The sequence below is a fragment of the Hyperolius riggenbachi genome, chromosome 3 (assembly GCF_040937935.1).
Source record: "Hyperolius riggenbachi isolate aHypRig1 chromosome 3, aHypRig1.pri, whole genome shotgun sequence".
NCBI lineage: Eukaryota > Metazoa > Chordata > Amphibia > Anura > Hyperoliidae > Hyperolius > Hyperolius riggenbachi.
Window position 1 is genome coordinate 181,898,078 of NC_090648.1, and position 6,803 is coordinate 181,904,880.

A 6,803-nucleotide genomic window follows, 5' to 3' on the forward strand; every position below is an offset into this window, starting at 1 on the left:
AGTGCACACCGAGCGGTTTTTGGAGCGATCCGCCGGCCGCATCGGCCTGGAAAAATGCTTGGCTAATGTATTGCAATGGGATGGTGCACACCGGCGGTTTGAGGTTTTTGCCAAGCCGCAAACGCGCCTCCTGCTGTTTGTTTGAAATACAATAGCTAAGCGTTTTCACTGGCTGATGCGGCTGGTGGATCGCATACAAAATCCGCTTGGTGTGCACCCGGCCAAATATCTGCTCTCTGCTCCCAAAACCGCTAGCGTTTTGACGATCTGCTAGCGGTTTTGGTGTGCACTGGGCCTAAGACTTGGTTCAGACTGCACACGTTCATACCATTTCCCATAGTGGAGATCAATGGATACAAGGACATGTCAAAAGAAAAAAAAAATCTATATAAAAATAAATAAATAAAAATACTCACCTGTGGAGAGGTAAGGCGCAAAATCGCAGAGCATTCCCCTTTCGGTGTCCTCGTTCGAGAAACCGTCACCCACGTTGATGTTATTCGACCAACTGGTTGACTACACCTTCAGGTATTCCTCAAGAAGGCCTCAGAAGCACTCCTGTCCCCAAATCAGAAGGTGGATGACTCCATATTGCGCATACGCAAGTGTGCGCAATACAGAGCCGCTCATCTCTGGAAGCACTCGGGGACAATTTTTTTTTTTTTTTACAGAATGCATTCAGTATTGCTTTAAAGGAAACGTGGTGAGGCGAGCTGAAAAAGTTTTACTCACCTGGGACTTCTTCCAGCCCCTAGAAGTCTATCGGGTCCCACACCGAAGTTCCGCTCCAGGCCACCACTCTGCCTTTCGTAAGATGGCAGCACGTTGCACGCTCCATGTTCGCGCTGTGCACGCGCAGTTCAAGTTACGTTAAGTAAGCTCTCATACTTCATGAAAGTAATAAGGTAAGATTGTATGGTGTATGGGCAGCTTTAGGTGCACTTACAACAGCTGATACCTGGTTACTGGGCAGCTCAACTGTGCAGATCAGCCATTCATGGGAATTAACCTAACGGTGACCACTAGCGGTACATTTCCAGAACAAATGATTGTTTCTGGTTGATCACAATGGACGGCCCACTGTTCAGGAAACTGTATCAGTAGTGGGCACCTTCAGGCTTAGGTGCCCACCAACGGAGGGGAACATGATAATCAATACGATCAGACCAAAAGGATCCTTTGGAAATTTGGACTGAGGGACCGATCAATAGAACCATCATCATCAATACATTACCGGTACCCGATCCAGTTGATGTTTTCGGGGGATTTTACAGTTAATGGGCACCTTTAGGCCACTTCCCCAATAAAGTGAAAAAGATGGGCGGATTTACTTCCCTTTAAGTTCCCTTGAAGATGCTTACACATGCAGGCTTACCTTTGCCATGCAGATTCTGTGCCCCTCAATTCAGGGCCCATTTCCACTATCGCGAATCTGCATGCGTTTCCTGCATGCAGATTCACACAGCATGGGCCTGTTTCCACTCGTCAGTTTTGCTGTGTGTTTTTCTGTGCAGGATTTTTCTGCACGCAGAGCCCTCAGAATTCGCCTGCGTGTGGAATGCAGGCGAATCGCACACAATGTATTTAATAGGGAAATCACATGCGTGTTCTCCATGCGTTTTTTGCCGCGAATTCGCATACATACCAATGTTAATTCACACAGGCAGTGACATGGTTAAAATCGCATATACCCTCACCTATGCGAATTCGCAGCAAAAGCGCATGCGGAATCGCATCCGCATGCGATTTCATCAGTGGTGGAATCCAGGCGATTCCGCACCGCAATAGTGGAAACGAGCCCTAATGGAAATGGATCCACTGAGCGGTTCTCCAATGACATCACCCTCTACAACTTTTAGGGTTGTAATAAGTAGCAATAAGTAGACCCACACTATTCAGCCAATTACAACGCTTCAAGTTCTAGAGGGTGCCGTTATTGGAGAACTGTATAAAACAGCAACCAATCACATAGGCAGAATTTCCCTATGAGGCATCCAGCTGTGGACGTTTTGTGGTACAATTCTGAATTCATTGCATTAGGCACTAGTCTACATTAGGGGAGTCAGCAGGAAACATCATGGGAACAGTTCTACAATACTAGCAGCCTCTAGTCTACAGCACGAAGTTGGGCGATTGGCCAAATGGGGTAGGCGTAGTTTAATACAACTTATTAGAAACCTAGTAGTTCAAGAGGGTGCATCCATTGCTTAGGTAAGCACGCAACGCTGCCACTAGTGCACATACAGGGAAACAAAATTAAAGAGAACCTGTACTGAGTAAAAATATTTAAAATAAACACATGAGGTAACTTCAAATGAACATTACAGAGTTACCTTGCCATCAGTTCCTCTCAGAAGCGCACCATTTTCTTCTGACAATGACCCCTTCCAGTTCTGACAATATTTTGTCAGATCTGAAATATATCAGTTGCTGTCAGTAAAATATCAGTTGCTGTCAGTTATAGCTGAGAGGAAAACGGATGTACCAGGTAATGTTCATGTTTCCCTATGGCTCAAGTGGGCGATGTTACAGTTTAACTGTGTGCTGACCAGAAAGCTGTTATGGGAACTGGCCATTTTCAAAATGGTGGACGGAAAATTCCCTTGATCACAGTGAACAAACAGGACGCGGGACAGGAGAAAGACACTGAGGAGTAGACTACATGGAAGGTAAGTATGACTTGTGTATGCTTATTTTGACTTTTATTTTCAGTACAGGTTTTCTTTAAGTTGCATCAATTTATTAGCGCAAGCAACGGGGAGGTATTTCCTTTGATTAATCAACCCCCTTGTCCTATAGGTTTCATCCATGTACATTTGCTGTTTTCAGAGGAGTGGGTGGGTGGGGTTTTTGCAGTATTTTTTTTTTTTTTTGCTGCAATACCATGTAGCTCCCAGTCCCAACTAGCCCCTGTCAACCCACCCGCCGGTAATACCATTGCTCCTGCTCCAGCCAGGAGATCCATGGCAGCCTGGAGCCCCCCCCCCCCCCCCCCCCCCCCCAAGTGACCCCAGCCATATTTCCAGTGCGACCCTGACCCCCGAGTGCCCCCTCTGCCAAATGCGGGGCAGAATCTCAGCTCAGTGAGCTGATGTGTGAGATGTCCCACCCCCTCTCCTCGTCCCCCCGAGTTTCTGAACATCCCCCCGGCAGAGCAGAGTAACAAAGTAGCCGTTTACCCGCAGGGTGTCCGTCTCCCTCCAGCGCATTCAGGCTCTATTAGCAGTGTACGGCGGAACCTTTTACTCATCGCTCCTTGCCGTTAGGATTCCCCTGCTTGCCTGTTACCGGCTCACATCTATGACACTATGCAGTGGCGCCTCACCACTAGAGGGCATCATAGATGTGAGCAGGTAACAGGCAAGCAGAGGAATCCTAACGGCGAGGAGCGGTGAGTGAAAGCTACCGCCGTACACTCTGCTAATAGAGCCTGTATGCGCCGGAGGGGGACGGACACGCTGTGGGTAAACTGCTACTTTGTTACTCTGCACAGAGCGGTGCAGATTCGGGAGCCGCACTGGTTTTTGTGTGGCACCGAGATAGCCGGCCAGGCGGTGATGACAGCTGGGAATGCAGCCAGCCGGGCGGTAATTAATACACAGACGTGTATGCGGATAATTGAAGAGAGGCAGAAGACCAGCAGCCACTGGGATACAGGACAGGTAATGTATAAAGGCACATTTATACATTACACACACAGCGGCAAGGCGGAGGATACGGCAGGCACAGACAATTCCCGAGAGATTTCATGCTGAAATTGATGGGGAATCAGCCTGCGGTGTATGGACAGCTGACAGACCTCTCTTCGATCAGAGAGAGATTTCAGACACTTTCTCTCGGTCGAATTTGCCCATTGTCACTGGATGTATGGCTACCAGTGGCATACCTGGGGCATTTGACACCTGGTGTTGGGTATTAAAAGACCCCCCCCCAAAAAAAAGGGAAAGGAGCGACTGTGGCATACTAAGCACATCACGGCGGGTAATGACAGGTATAGGTGCCCCCTGTATAGGTAATATAGTTGCCCCAGTATAGCTGCTGTCCCCAGTGTAGGTAGTATAGTGGCCCCCAGTATAGCTAGTATAGTGGCTCCCAGTATAGCTCCCCCAGTGTAGGTAGTATAGTGGCCCCCAGTGTAGGTAGTATAGTGGCGCTAGTATAGCTGCCCCCAGTGTAGCTAGTATAGCTGGCCCAGTGTCGGAGCAGTGCTTTTCAGCACTGCTAGATTTGGGCACAGCCAGTGCCGCCATAGACTGTAATAGAAATCAGTCTATAGCAGCGCTCCGCTCACTGAGTAACATCGGCGCCGTCAGAGGACGGAGCCGAGGTTGCTTTAAAAAAAAACAAAAAACACCACAATAATTCGGCCTCCAGCAATCGCTGGAAGCCGAATTATTTCATTCCCCCACTATCCATGGCGGCCTGGAGGGGGAATAGTAATTAAAACGGCCCGGACTTGTGCAGAAGCAGGATCAGCCTTATAACAGCTGTATCCTGCGCCCAAGTCTACCGGCGCCAATTTTAAATGTACTCCCCAGTGTAGCTAGTATAATGTCCCCAGGAGGGGTGGGCAGCGCAAGGAGGCGGCAGTGGGGACAGCAGTGAGGAGGGGGGACAGACTCCCCTCCTCACCTGTGTCCCCTCCTTCTGCACTCTTTTACAAACTTGCATGCAAAGAATAGCTTCTAAGTATTAGAATTTAGCAAAAATAAAATAAAAATTGAGGTGCAATTACTGGATATAGTGGGAATTGGATGTTTGCATGGGGAAAATTTAGATTTTAAAGTAAATGATTGACAGCTTGATTAGGCTACACTAAAGGTAGCCATCAGGGGCGTTCCTACCATTGGGCGCTGGGGGGTGTGGCACACCAGGTGACTGACAGCAAGGGGGGAGTTCCACGAGCCCCCATGGTGGCAGAAACGGAGGGGAAGCAGCGCTATAAGAAGGGACAGCGGGGGGGGGGGGGGGGGGGGGGGGGGGTCTGAGGGATACCTTAACAAACACCCCCCCCACATTACCTGGGTCCTCTCCTTCTGCACTCTTTCACTCCAAAATGCAGGGGGTGTTTGTGAAGGTATCCCTATCCCCCTCAGGTAGGAACGCCCCTGATGGCTACCTTTAGTGTAGCCTAATCAAGCTGTCAATCATTTACTTCAAAATCTAAATTTTCCCCATGCAAACATCCAATTCCCACTATATCCAGTAATTGCACCTTCAAAACAATGTGAAAGCCTATTTTATTTTATTTTATTTTTGCTAAACTCTAATACTTAGAAGCTATTCTTTGCATGCAAGTTTGTAAATGATTACATTATGTGCAATTCTGACAAAGGTGAGGTATGGGAAACATATCAGTACTATGAGACACAAACACCTCTAGATTGTAGCAGAGGTTTGATTCACTCCATGCTCCCAACAAGTTCATGTGAATGAAATCCGCCTCAAGGTGAAGCATCAGCTATACCTGCCATCTTGTGCTCACCCGGAAGGATCAATTGAATTAAAAAAAAAAAACATAACTTGCAGCCACGGTCAGATAACGTATGAATATATATGCCATCATCGCGCCATACAAGCATGGCACATCACATCTCCCGCTGCCTGGCATTAACAAGCGGCGTAAACTTTGGAAAGGAGAAACCTTGGCTTGTCAATTGATTGAATGGCTCTGGCCGGTCACTTACCACTTCCAGCATGCACTCTACTCTCTTCATCAGCACGCCGCAGCGCTGCAATCGCACAGCTTCTGCAGCAATTTCCATCAACCACGCCTCCGGGGCGGAGCAGTCTGCACACGTCACCGCCGGCCATTTACAAGGTGCATGTGGCAGGTGCATCAAGAGGTAGCTTGCCGATATCACCCATCACGGTATTCTAATCTAGAGAATGAATACACATCTATTTAATCTAGTTCTGCTCGCACAGCTGCTTTCTGCGATGTGCAACATGGTTTGCAAAGCAAACTTGTAACGTTTCCAAACGTGACACTATTATGAGAAACCTTGATAAGGGCACATCAATATGCTTTTCCACTTGCTACTTGAGGTAAACCGTGGCTGCCGGTGCCGTTTGATAGTGATGTAGGCTGATTCGACTGGTAGGTTATTTCGTCATTGGAACACCGGCTGGGTCAATTACATCGGCAGACCGCTGTAATGAAAGATTTTGCAACCCATTATATTTTGCAACTTGCCATGGCATAGAGGACAATGTATAACTGCGTAGGCGTGGATTCTCTCTGTTAAAGAGACACTGAAGCGAGAATAAATCTCGCTTCAGCTCTTATATTCAGCAGGGGCATGTGTGCCCCTGCTAAAACGCCGATATCCCGCGGCTAAACTGGGGTCCCTTACCTCCCAAATCCCCTCTGTGCAGCGGGGGATCACTTCCGCATTGAGGCATGGCTAATGGCCGCAGCCCTGCCTCACGCGCGTCTGTCAGCTCGTATCTCCGCCTCTCCCCTGCCCCTCTAAGGGTATCATTCATAAAGAGGCTGTCGGTAGTGCGGGAAAACACCGTTCTTCTCCGCAACCGGTACTTTAGACTTCTGGGTGGGCATTCATAAAGAAGTGTGTAGGTGCGGTGGCAGTGCGGAGATTCCCCGAACTAGGCTGGCGGTAGGCAGGCGGAGACACGGAAGCTGCCGTGTTGATACATTTCTCCGTGTTCCGCTCTGCTGCAGCTGCCTGGGAGGTCTGTGTGTCTCCATTCACTTGCATTGGTATCGCCACATCAGAGGGAGCGGGACTTTCCGACCTGACACCGCTGGCGGTATTCTTTATGAATTAACATTTTGCTAC

At 48.6% G+C, this 6,803-nt stretch overlaps 1 protein-coding gene across 1 annotated transcript in view; it reads right to left on the bottom strand.

Moving 5' to 3' along the window:
- Window positions 1–5,737, bottom strand: part of LOC137561243 (CDC42 small effector protein 2-B) — a 30,220-nt gene extending 24,483 nt beyond the window's left edge. The window contains exon 1 of the mRNA XM_068272505.1: window positions 5,688–5,737. The gene's annotated coding sequence lies outside the window, so the exon portion shown is untranslated. The remainder of the gene's footprint in view (window positions 1–5,687) is intronic.
- Between the last annotated feature and the right edge of the window lie 1,066 nt (window positions 5,738–6,803).